Consider the following 12,910-nt stretch of genomic DNA (forward strand, 5'->3'; position numbering starts at 1 on the left):
TGCACAGCTACCTCAAGGTAAGGTTCTGATATAACAGTCTTCCCCAGGCCTCAGCAGCAGCCTGGGCTCCAGAGGTGGACTCCCCTGCCTTGCACAGCTACCTCAAGGTAAGGTTCTGATATAACAGTCTTCCCCAGGCCTCAGCAGCAGCCTGGGCTCCAGAGGTGGACTCCCCTGCCTTGCACAGCTACCTCAAGGTAAGGTTCTGATATAACAGTCTTCCCCAGGCCTCAGCAGCAGCCTGGGCTCCAGAGGTGGACTCCCTGCCTTGCACAGCTACCTCAAGGTAAGGTTCTGATATAACAGTCTTCCCCAGGCCTCAGCAGCAGCCTGGGCTCCAGAGGTGGACTCCCCTGCCTTGCACAGCTACCTCAAGGTAAGGTTCTGATATAACAGTCTTCCCCAGGCCTCAGCAGCAGCCTGGGCTCCAGAGGTGGACTCCCCTGCCTTGCACAGCTACCTCAAGGTAAGGTTCTGATATAACAGTCTTCCCCAGGCCTCAGCAGCAGCCTGGGCTCCAGAGGTGGACTCCCCTGCCTTGCACAGCTACCTCAAGGTAAGGTTCTGATATAACAGTCTTCCCCAGGCCTCAGCAGCAGCCTGGGCTCCAGAGGTGGACTCCCCTGCCTTGCACAGCTACCTCAAGGTAAGGGTCTGATATAACAGTCTTCCCCAGGCCTCAGCAGCAGCCTGGGCTCCAGAGGTGGACTCCCCTGCCTTGCACAGCTACCTCAAGGTAAGGTTCTGATATAACAGTCTTCCCCAGGCCTCAGCAGCAGCCTGGGCTCCAGAGGTGGACTCCCCTGCCTTGCACAGCTACCTCAAGGTAAGGTTCTGATATAACAGTCTTCCCCAGGCCTCAGCAGCAGCCTGGGCTCCAGAGGTGGACTCCCCTGCCTTGCACAGCTACCTCAAGGTAAGGTTCTGATATAACAGTCTTCCCCAGGCCTCAGCAGCAGCCTGGGCTCCAGAGGTGGACTCCCCTGCCTTGCACAGCTACCTCAAGGTAAGGTTCTGATATAACAGTCTTCCCCAGGCCTCAGCAGCAGCCTGGGCTCCAGAGGTGGACTCCCCTGCCTTGCACAGCTACCTCAAGGTAAGGTTCTGATATAACAGTCTTCCCCAGGCCTCAGCAGCAGCCTGGGCTCCAGAGGTGGACTCCCTGCCTTGCACAGCTACCTCAAGGTAAGGTTCTGATATAACAGTCTTCCCCAGGCCTCAGCAGCAGCCTGGGCTCCAGAGGTGGACTCCCCTGCCTTGCACAGCTACCTCAAGGTAAGGTTCTGATATAACAGTCTTCCCCAGGCCTCAGCAGCAGCCTGGGCTCCAGAGGTGGACTCCCCTGCCTTGCACAGCTACCTCAAGGTAAGGTTCTGATATAACAGTCTTCCCCAGGCCTCAGCAGCAGCCTGGGCTCCAGAGGTGGACTCCCTGCCTTGCACAGCTACCTCAAGGTAAGGTTCTGATATAACAGTCTTCCCCAGGCCTCAGCAGCAGCCTGGGCTCCAGAGGTGGACTCCCCTGCCTTGCACAGCTACCTCAAGGTAAGGTTCTGATATAACAGTCTTCCCCAGGCCTCAGCAGCAGCCTGGGCTCCAGAGGTGGACTCCCCTGCCTTGCACAGCTACCTCAAGGTAAGGTTCTGATATAACAGTCTTCCCCAGGCCTCAGCAGCAGCCTGGGCTCCAGAGGTGGACTCCCCTGCCTTGCACAGCTACCTCAAGGTAAGGTTCTGATATAACAGTCTTCCCCAGGCCTCAGCAGCAGCCTGGGCTCCAGAGGTGGACTCCCCTGCCTTGCACAGCTACCTCAAGGTAAGGTTCTGATATAACAGTCTTCCCCAGGCCTCAGCAGCAGCCTGGGCTCCAGAGGTGGACTCCCCTGCCTTGCACAGCTACCTCAAGGTAAGGTTCTGATATAACAGTCTTCCCCAGGCCTCAGCAGCAGCCTGGGCTCCAGAGGTGGACTCCCCTGCCTTGCACAGCTACCTCAAGGTAAGGTTCTGATATAACAGTCTTCCCCAGGCCTCAGCAGCAGCCTGGGCTCCAGAGGTGGACTCCCTGCCTTGCACAGCTACCTCAAGGTAAGGTTCTGATATAACAGTCTTCCCCAGGCCTCAGCAGCAGCCTGGGCTCCAGAGGTGGACTCCCCTGCCTTGCACAGCTACCTCAAGGTAAGGTTCTGATATAACAGTCTTCCCCAGGCCTCAGCAGCAGCCTGGGCTCCAGAGGTGGACTCCCTGCCTTGCACAGCTACCTCAAGGTAAGGTTCTGATATAACAGTCTTCCCCAGGCCTCAGCAGCAGCCTGGGCTCCAGAGGTGGACTCCCCTGCCTTGCACAGCTACCTCAAGGTAAGGTTCTGATATAACAGTCTTCCCCAGGCCTCAGCAGCAGCCTGGGCTCCAGAGGTGGACTCCCCTGCCTTGCACAGCTACCTCAAGGTAAGGTTCTGATATAACAGTCTTCCCCAGGCCTCAGCAGCAGCCTGGGCTCCAGAGGTGGACTCCCCTGCCTTGCACAGCTACCTCAAGGTAAGGTTCTGATATAACAGTCTTCCCCAGGCCTCAGCAGCAGCCTGGGCTCCAGAGGTGGACTCCCCTGCCTTGCACAGCTACCTCAAGGTAAGGTTCTGATATAACAGTCTTCCCCAGGCCTCAGCAGCAGCCTGGGCTCCAGAGGTGGACTCCCCTGCCTTGCACAGCTACCTCAAGGTAAGGTTCTGATATAACAGTCTTCCCCAGGCCTCAGCAGCAGCCTGGGCTCCAGAGGTGGACTCCCTGCCTTGCACAGCTACCTCAAGGTAAGGTTCTGATATAACAGTCTTCCCCAGGCCTCAGCAGCAGCCTGGGCTCCAGAGGTGGACTCCCTGCCTTGCACAGCTACCTCAAGGTAAGGTTCTGATATAACAGTCTTCCCCAGGCCTCAGCAGCAGCCTGGGCTCCAGAGGTGGACTCCCTGCCTTGCACAGCTACCTCAAGGTAAGGTTCTGATATAACAGTCTTCCCCAGGCCTCAGCAGCAGCCTGGGCTCCAGAGGTGGACTCCCCTGCCTTGCACAGCTACCTCAAGGTAAGGTTCTGATATAACAGTCTTCCCCAGGCCTCAGCAGCAGCCTGGGCTCCAGAGGTGGACTCCCCTGCCTTGCACAGCTACCTCAAGGTAAGGTTCTGATATAACAGTCTTCCCCAGGCCTCAGCAGCAGCCTGGGCTCCAGAGGTGGACTCCCTGCCTTGCACAGCTACCTCAAGGTAAGGTTCTGATATAACAGTCTTCCCCAGGCCTCAGCAGCAGCCTGGGCTCCAGAGGTGGACTCCCCTGCCTTGCACAGCTACCTCAAGGTAAGGTTCTGATATAACAGTCTTCCCCAGGCCTCAGCAGCAGCCTGGGCTCCAGAGGTGGACTCCCTGCCTTGCACAGCTACCTCAAGGTAAGGTTCTGATATAACAGTCTTCCCCAGGCCTCAGCAGCAGCCTGGGCTCCAGAGGTGGACTCCCTGCCTTGCACAGCTACCTCAAGGTAAGGTTCTGATATAACAGTCTTCCCCAGGCCTCAGCAGCAGCCTGGGCTCCAGAGGTGGACTCCCCTGCCTTGCACAGCTACCTCAAGGTAAGGTTCTGATATAACAGTCTTCCCCAGGCCTCAGCAGCAGCCTGGGCTCCAGAGGTGGACTCCCTGCCTTGCACAGCTACCTCAAGGTAAGGTTCTGATATAACAGTCTTCCCCAGGCCTCAGCAGCAGCCTGGGCTCCAGAGGTGGACTCCCCTGCCTTGCACAGCTACCTCAAGGTAAGGTTCTGATATAACAGTCTTCCCCAGGCCTCAGCAGCAGCCTGGGCTCCAGAGGTGGACTCCCCTGCCTTGCACAGCTACCTCAAGGTAAGGTTCTGATATAACAGTCTTCCCCAGGCCTCAGCAGCAGCCTGGGCTCCAGAGGTGGACTCCCTGCCTTGCACAGCTACCTCAAGGTAAGGTTCTGATATAACAGTCTTCCCCAGGCCTCAGCAGCAGCCTGGGCTCCAGAGGTGGACTCCCCTGCCTTGCACAGCTACCTCAAGGTAAGGTTCTGATATAACAGTCTTCCCCAGGCCTCAGCAGCAGCCTGGGCTCCAGAGGTGGACTCCCCTGCCTTGCACAGCTACCTCAAGGTAAGGTTCTGATATAACAGTCTTCCCCAGGCCTCAGCAGCAGCCTGGGCTCCAGAGGTGGACTCCCCTGCCTTGCACAGCTACCTCAAGGTAAGGTTCTGATATAACAGTCTTCCCCAGGCCTCAGCAGCAGCCTGGGCTCCAGAGGTGGACTCCCCTGCCTTGCACAGCTACCTCAAGGTAAGGTTCTGATATAACAGTCTTCCCCAGGCCTCAGCAGCAGCCTGGGCTCCAGAGGTGGACTCCCCTGCCTTGCACAGCTACCTCAAGGTAAGGTTCTGATATAACAGTCTTCCCCAGGCCTCAGCAGCAGCCTGGGCTCCAGAGGTGGACTCCCCTGCCTTGCACAGCTACCTCAAGGTAAGGTTCTGATATAACAGTCTTCCCCAGGCCTCAGCAGCAGCCTGGGCTCCAGAGGTGGACTCCCCTGCCTTGCACAGCTACCTCAAGGTAAGGTTCTGATATAACAGTCTTCCCCAGGCCTCAGCAGCAGCCTGGGCTCCAGAGGTGGACTCCCCTGCCTTGCACAGCTACCTCAAGGTAAGGTTCTGATATAACAGTCTTCCCCAGGCCTCAGCAGCAGCCTGGGCTCCAGAGGTGGACTCCCTGCCTTGCACAGCTACCTCAAGGTAAGGTTCTGATATAACAGTCTTCCCCAGGCCTCAGCAGCAGCCTGGGCTCCAGAGGTGGACTCCCCTGCCTTGCACAGCTACCTCAAGGTAAGGGTGTTGATGTGCGAGCCTCTCTCCTGGGCTTTGTATCCACAGTATGCAGGCACCATCCCCCAAGACCCATGCTTCTTCTCCAGCTCAGGGACACTGGCCAAAGCAACCCCCAGGGGCTCCTGCCTCCTTACAGACGTCAACGCAGTACACCCTGCCAGTTCCTTCTGGCCATAGGCCACTGCTCCTCTGAGGAGCTGTCCTTTCCCATGGCATCACAAGATTCAGCACCCTGTCATCACCTTAGCACCCCCTACCCACATATGGACTTGTGCGAGCGTTGCGGTGGCTTGGGTGTCCTTGGGGTCTCTGTCTACTCTCTCCTACCCTCTCCTAGTGACAACACTCCCTGGTCCTCTTGAGCACATAGCCTCCCCATCTTCTCACAGCCATGCCTGTGCCACTGTGGCATGTGAACTGCAGTTTCTGGGCTCCCCACTCTGTAAGGTGCCAAGTTGGACTCTTGAGGTGCCACCCGGTGCCTCTCCCTGGTCCTAAGAAGCAGTGTCATCACCCATACTCAAAAACAAGACAACCAATGGGAAGGTAGCATCTCTGGCACAGAGGCAAAGAGTCTACTGGTCCCAAACTCAACGGCATTCTTCATTCCTCCTTTCCATCTTTTCCCTAAAGTGAAAAGGGGTGCAGAGAGGAGCAGAGGCTGGGCTGGAAAGACGGCTCAGCGTTAGAGAGGCGTGCTGTCTGGTGTTGACACAGAAGAGCAAGACAAGAGCAGAGTTCACTAGTCTCTTATTCTAAATACTCCCACTGGGCCCACCGAGCCTGACCAACTGGACTTTCCTACATGGACTCCATGATTCCCATCCTGGCCAGCAGCCCTCTCCCCGTATCCATTCAGCTGGCTCACTGAGCATCCCCCACATACATGCATACACACGCATGCGCGTGTGCGCACACACACCCCTCCAGCCTTGAGAATGCCAGCCTCTTTCTGGTTCTCCTCTCCTCCTGCCAGCTGGGAGCGAGACAGCAGGGGCCTCCCCCAGGCGCCAGAGAGGAAGATCTGGGTTTGCACACATTCTGGTGGCCCCAGAAGGCAACCCGTGGACAGGTGGGAGAAGTGCGTGTTTTGAGGGGGGGAGAATTTGGATCAAGCTCTAAAGAAATTTGCCTGCAGGCCAAGCCATGCAACAGTGGAGTAGGCTGCCTCAGAGGGGGCGGGGAATGAGTTCCCCGACTGTGGAGGTGTACAAACTGAGGAGGGATGACTGCTATTCCCAGACACTGGGCGTAGGAAGGGGGTGGCTCTTGAGTCATAACAAGGGGACATCAGACTGAGTGGCCCAAGGTACCCTTGGGTTCATAATGATATCCCCCCACTAAAGACCCAGGCAGAACTGGCAGACTGAACAGGCTACAAACAGTTCCTGCCTCCCTTCCTACTGACCTTTCTAGCCCTGATGGCCCAGTGCAGACAGACAGACGTCCAAGTCACAGCCTCAAAGCAGGCCAGAGTATGCGTGGTTAGAGCTCAGAAGCCTGGCCTCCAGTCCCAGCTATACCTCTATCAGCCTATGTGACCTCCGGTGAGTTACTTAGCCTCTTTGGGCTCCCATTTCCTTCAGAATACAAGACGAGAGCAGAGTTCACTATCCTCTTTCTCTAAATACTCCCACTGGATCCTCTGATCCTGACCAACTGAACTCTCCTGCGTGGGCTCCGTAATTCCCAGTGCAGTCTGAGCAAGAGATGCCAACTCCATGTGTTGGAAATATTGTCAGCATCAGAATATGTGTAAGAGTGCAGTCTCGCTGAGATTTCTGCAGTGTGGAAAAGTGTGTGTTGTGTTAATGATTACTTCTAGAACCTCTCAGCCTTTTAAAGCTTGCAGCGATGCATGTATCTGGTATTTACTTTAATCCTTGCCAGGGCCTTACAAGAACTCCCCTGACAAGGGGATAAGCAAAGTAGATCTTAGTGAAGTTCCCTTTTACAAAAGATGGGGCCACACAGGGTGACACCACTCCTAAGTGACAGGGTTGGGACGGTCTCCAGGTTGATTCTATCGCACCCCTGGGTCCTGCTCCACTCTTCTACGGACTTGTCTTGCCTAGGAAAGTGGGGGAAAGGGTGAAGAAACCTGAGGACACGTGAGCATGGAACGCCAGCGTTTGGTGTGCTCTCGTGTCCCCTGAGGTGGTTTCTGTGTGCTGGAGAAAACAGCGGGAGCCGGAGGACAAGACTGGCTGCCAGAGTCGTGGACACGCTGAGGGGCTGTGGCAATGGGTGGGCTGCGGCGGAATGACTTGATAGAATGAGGGCTGGAACTTAAATATATGGAACCCTGAGGGTGAGTGGAGGGAGGCGTGGCCGCAGAGATCACTCCTGTGCCATGAACAGCTGGGACACACAGACCTGGGAGAGTGTGCCTCAGTGATGCAGAGGGGACAGATGGTTTCCAGGGGCGGTCTCATGAGTAAGCCTGGAATGACTGGCAAGCTCTTGAAGGTGTCTGATAGGCGTGTGTGTGTGTGTGTGTGTGTGTGTGTGTGTGTGTAGGAAAGGATGTGATAATGATTTTAAAAATTGCCCACTGCTGGGCAAGCAAGATGGCTCATCAGGTAAGGGTACTGTTGCCAAGCCTGACTAAGTTTGATCCTCAGGGTCTACATGGTGGAAAGAGAAAACTAAGTCCCACAAGCTGATCTCTGACCCCTGCATATGCACCATAACACACAAAAAATGAATAAATAAATACAAAAATATTTAAACACCTATTGATGACTGAGGGCTTTCCATGTGCCTGACAAATATGCCAGATGAAAAAGTTCATTCAAGCACACAGTAGGTGCACACTAAATACAGCTGCTGCTACTATGATACAGCCATCATAATCCTCTCATCCAAGCCCTGAGCCATCCCCCTGACAACAGTATGGAAACACCCTTTTTATAGATGAGGAAACTGAGGATCACTGGTAGACAAGGTACAGCCCATGAAGCCTCACCCTCCTCCACCATGTTGAATGGTGGCAGTGGCAGAAGACAGCCTGGTAAATGACAGTAAGGTGTGCATTATTGAATAACTCTTAGCAAGTCCACAGGCCTGTCAGTACGGAAGAGACTGGGACAGCACTGCACCAACAGATGGAACCACAAAGGGGTGGGTGGTGTGTGAGGACACACTTCTGGGAGTCCCCGTGGGGGCTGAGCAGGAGCTTGAATTGAAGGGACGGACATTGTGTTTCCAGTGTCAGGCAAGCAGAGGGCCTTGGCTGGGGGACAAAGGCTGGAGCAGAACTCAAGGTTCTGCAGAAGGCCAGGTGTGGCTGAGCGCAAAGCTGACCTGGAGTAACTGTGGTCACGATCAGTTGGAGTAGACCTGGTGTTTAAGAGCTTTCTGACAATACAGAGAAGGGTGACAAACATTGGGTGAGAGCTATAGACAGGGTGCAGGTCAAGGCATAAGGCTGTAATCAGCCTGCGTGCAAATGTGCAAAATGCTTAAGACCCAGAGACGAGCACGCAGTGCGTGTGATGTGGCAGGCAGAGGCTGGCGTGTCTGGGAAGGTGTGCAGGCGTGGGCGTGTGCACTCACGAGAGGGCAAGTGGGTCTGAGATGTCTGTGAGCCTGAGTTGATGGACAGTGACAGAAGTTGTGTGCCTCTGGAAGGGCTGGCAGTGCTTTGTCAGGGGACCTGGGAGCATTTAGGGCCTCTATGTGTGTCGTGTGCTGAAGCAGGGCTCCTGGAGGAGGTCTCCGAGGCAGGCAGGAGGTGGCAGTCTTTCTGGGCGGGGAGTGTGGGCGGGGAGTTGTATTGTGTACGCAGGTGTGTGTGTCTGTGTAGGTGTGTGTCTGGGTGGGTGCCACCAAGCTAGTGTGGATCAGTGTCAGGATGTCTGTGTCACTGGCAGGGGTGGACAGAATGGACCAGCTGAACCTGAGAAAAGACTGAGCCTGGAGAGACATAGAGACCCCCCCCCATGGCTACTTCAGCAGCTGGCCCCTTCCTCTCAGGACTTGCTGTCATGTGGATTCAGCCCCGGCCAAGAAGCAACTCCCCAGCAGTCACTGCCAGCTGAGCAGTCCCGCCCACCCCTGTGCGGCTGAGGATGGAATGAGTCTGAACACACTTCCCTTAGCAGGGGTATGGGGCTTCCCAACCGACCCTGGCTATAGAAGGAAGTGGCCCCAGCCCTGATGTCTCTATCCCTGAGCCAAGGGGAGCTGGGAACCCAGGTAGCTGAAACACACACAAAGCAGAAGGCTCTACATGTAGTTAATGGACTAGCTGACCGCCCCTCTCTTTTCTTCCTGCTCCCTTCTCCCTTTCTCTTTTTCTAGCAGAAGATAGAGGATGTAAAACCCTCCTCCAGAAGGAAAACGCCCAGACACTGGGAAGGTGGACAAGAGGGAGGGGCAGGGATGACTGGAAGGTCCTTGCCTACCCCACCCACCCACAATATGTGCAAAAACGAGGGTGCATGAAAGCCGGAAGTAGTCAAGGAGGTTGGAGACCCAATACCCACTCCCTCAGATTTACTTGAGCCTCACAGAGCTGGACAGGGTCCCCTTCCACCAAGGAACACCAAGACACAGCCCCTCCCAGCCCTGCCTGTTCACTACGGCCCTAGATGCCTCTAGGAGGACGAAGGAGGGGTGACAGCCCACAAAGCCAATTTCACCTCTAGAGCCCACCCAGGGTCCTTGAGCTCATACTCCATGTCAAAGACCCCATGGCAGACTGCTCCTTCTTCTGGGGAAGAAGGCTGGGACATGAGAAATAGACCCCACCTTTTTGGGGTGGAGGAGTAAGCCCAGGGCCCAGCAGCTCTCTCTCCCCCTCTAGCACTCTGTGAACAGAACCTACCTACCGCTGCTCCAAGTACATTCTTACCCAAGTGGAGCCCCCTCCTACTGGCTTCCCTCTCTGTCACCCCCAGCCTGCCCCAGCAAGCCTCTCTCCTCTCCCTCAGGCCCCCCATCTTGTCCATCCCCATCACAGACTCATCTATGCCTAGAGCATCTTGGCATCTTTCTCTCTACTCCCTCCTGATAACCTCCTCTCCCCTTGGCTCCCATCCCCCAGGAAAACCTTTTCTTCAGTGATTACCCCCAGACCTCCCTCTCCACTCCTCAATCCTCTCTCCAGTCGGCCTCCTCTCCCACGAAGACCAGTGTTTCTCCCCTGCAGACCCTTCAGACCACAACAGCTCGCAGCCTCTCTGACCCATCACTGGTTCCAGCTGCCAGGAACAGCACAGATTAGGGAACCCCTCCCCCCGCATTTCAGACCCCTTCTCACAGCCCTGTGGATGCCCCTTCTTCACATGCCACCCCTTCCCCCAACGACCCTCCCTCACCCCCCTTCATTTGCCCCAGCTCAGGGCCAGTGCTCCTTCCACAGGGAGTCCCCCAATCACCCCTAGTGGCTTCGCCTCCTCGCTGTCACCCAGCCAGCTCTCTCTGCTCGGCGCCCCCGCCCCCAAATCTGTCCTTTCTGCATCCACCGCCCCCTCCGACCCGCTCCCCTCCCCCGACTGGCTCCCGCCCCCCACCCGTCTCCGCCGCAGCCCCCCCATACCTGGTTCTGGGGGCGCCAGGAGCTGAAGGGTGGGGATCAGAGCCTCGAAACCGTCTGGTCTCCGGCAGGTGACAGATCCGAGGCCGGCGATATCGGCCGCCTCACGCTACTCGGTCCCCGCCGCGTCCCCGCCCGCCCCGCCGCGGTGCCGCTCCGAGGAGGATGCTCTGAGAGTCAGGGCGGCTGCTCCCGCCGCCGCATCCCTGCAACACCGACTGACGGCAGCATCAGCACAGGGCCCGCCCCCCAGGCACGCGCATTGGACCACGCAGCGCTGACGGACAAGTGGTGCGGCCAATGTAAAGGTGCAGAAGCCGCCAGTCCCACGGCTCCACTGGCCCACCTCCCTCCCCCGCGCTAACCCAGGCGTCCCGGCCCCAGGGCATCCGAACCCTTCCGCGCCTCTCAGGACCTTTGCCCAGACGTCCAGGTCTCCTAACCCAGCAGGTGCTCTCCCCAGCTTCAGTGTCTTAGGAATCCAGGTTCCCTAGCCCCTCCTCATGGTTGGGTCCTTGGATCCCACACCCACCCGCCCCTGCCGGCTGGTCCCGAAAACAGTGCCCAGAGCTGGGACAAATCAAAGGAGAAGACTGAACCCCGGACTTGGGGCACCGAGAGAGCAGGACCTGAGCGGGGACCTGGGCCACAGCGCCCTCTGCTGGCTGCATCTGGGGGCTGGCCTGGGCTACTTGGAGCCAAAAAAAGGGCCCCCAACCCCCCCACCCCGACTGCTGGTGGCTTTTTCCAGTCACTCGTGGAGATCCTACCCATCACTGTCCCAGCATCTTCTACTTGGAAGCCTCCGGAACTGAACAGCTAGAGGGCTTCGCTGGGATAAGGACGAAGCTGGTGGGGGATGAAAGAGCTGAGTTACAAACAGAATAGACCTAGGGGTTTGGGGTTTCCTAGCCCAGTCTCCTGGGAATCCCAGAGTTTGGAGCCATCTCTTGCCCCCCCCCCCCGTGGAAGGCTGGGCTGGGACAGAAGGTTAGCGTGTGGGTTAAGGCTACTCACACCTGGTTACTGAGTGCGAGACTGATAGCATCCTCCTTTCAAGCTCCTACCCCTAGCTGTGGATTTCTAGAATGTGGTCCTGGGGTGCAGGTCTTCTGCAGTAAGAATGTCTGCATCGCCGCGTTTGTGTCAGAATGTGAGAAGGGAACCCCCCCCCCTTCACTCATTCCACCGAGAAAAGGTGGATTCAGCGCCTAAGTGTGTATACCATTAGCTAAGTTGGATACAGGGCTTCTCAATGAGGCAGTGTGCAGGCGTGGGTGTGGTCGTGGGTGTGCGGCAGACCATTCTGCCAGTTCTCCCCAGGACCCTGATTTCTGTTACAGGGCCTGTGATCTGCACAGCTGGTAGCAGTTGGCATTTCCTTAGCCAAAGGCAATATGCAAGAACACACATCCAACCACTAATGTATGCAGATACACGTGGGGTACACAGCCATGCACACCTGTCTTGTGTGCCCAGCGTTTCCAAAGACACAAAAGGACACTTCAGAGACGCCCCACCATGGTAACTCACCACAGGAAAAGCACACTCCCTCAAGAGCCTGCATGCTTGCCACACAGGTATCTGCATAGTCAAGGGTTAGCACACACCCAAGGTGCTCACAGGGGACCTGCCCATAGGGTCACCCTAACCATTGGAAGGTACTTTGCAGAGAGTGGTCAATTCCTGAGTTAGTGAATGTGGACATTCCCCAGAGGGCCTCCTTTGACTGCCTGTAAGGGGGATAGGAGGGGACCCAGCTGCAGAGGGTATTTCCTAGGCAGTGGAAAGGGAGATTCCTGAACCAAGTCCCAGATTTGGGGCCTACCCTGACCTTGGAAAGACCCTCAAGCTGCCCCCACCCAGGCCACTGGAGGAGGAAGAACAGGAACTGCTGAGTCAGGGCCTCTCTGACCCCCCCCACAGCCTACTGCCCCACCCATCCATCCTCCACTGCTCCTCTTCCTGTAGGCTACACACACACACACACACACACACACACACACACACACACACACATTCCAAAATGCAGGTGCAGTGACCCAATGACAATGCTCAAAACTAAGAAATCTGGTGGGGAAGGAGCAAGGGTGACCCTAGTCTCCTGTCCTGCCCTCAGCTTTTCCCATCAAGGGCAGGAAAGGTCACTGGATCCCTGCCCCTCTACTTTGGGAGGGAGGTTCCATATTCAGACCCCTCATGGCAGCTGGGCCCCACCACTTCAGAATACACACCTCAATACACGGGTCCCACCCAGCGTGGACACTGAGGGAAGCATGAAGTAAACACCCTTCTGGGCAGGTACACAGGCCAGTAGGGACACACAGGGAGGAAAAACCCTGCAAATACAGGCACAGGTCCCACACACACATCCGCAGGTACACACTATGGGAAGCCCAGACATCCAGTTCTGACACATCTGAATGACAGTTGAAAGACAGGTACGTGTCCCATCCCAGACAGGCAGAGTTGAGCTCCAGGGCACACCACACACTGGGAAGA

At 56.5% G+C, this 12,910-nt stretch overlaps 1 protein-coding gene across 1 annotated transcript in view; it reads right to left on the minus strand.

The window, feature by feature from the left end:
- The window catches only part of Nrxn2 (neurexin 2), a 116,924-nt gene extending 106,315 nt beyond the window's left edge, over positions 1 to 10,609 (minus strand). The window contains 1 exon segment of the mRNA XM_005063924.4: positions 10,412 to 10,609. The gene's annotated coding sequence lies outside the window, so the exon portion shown is untranslated.
- Between the last annotated feature and the right edge of the window lie 2,301 nt (positions 10,610 to 12,910).

The sequence above is a fragment of the Mesocricetus auratus genome, unplaced genomic scaffold (assembly GCF_017639785.1).
Source record: "Mesocricetus auratus isolate SY011 unplaced genomic scaffold, BCM_Maur_2.0 Super-Scaffold_4256, whole genome shotgun sequence".
Lineage (NCBI taxonomy): Eukaryota > Metazoa > Chordata > Mammalia > Rodentia > Cricetidae > Mesocricetus > Mesocricetus auratus.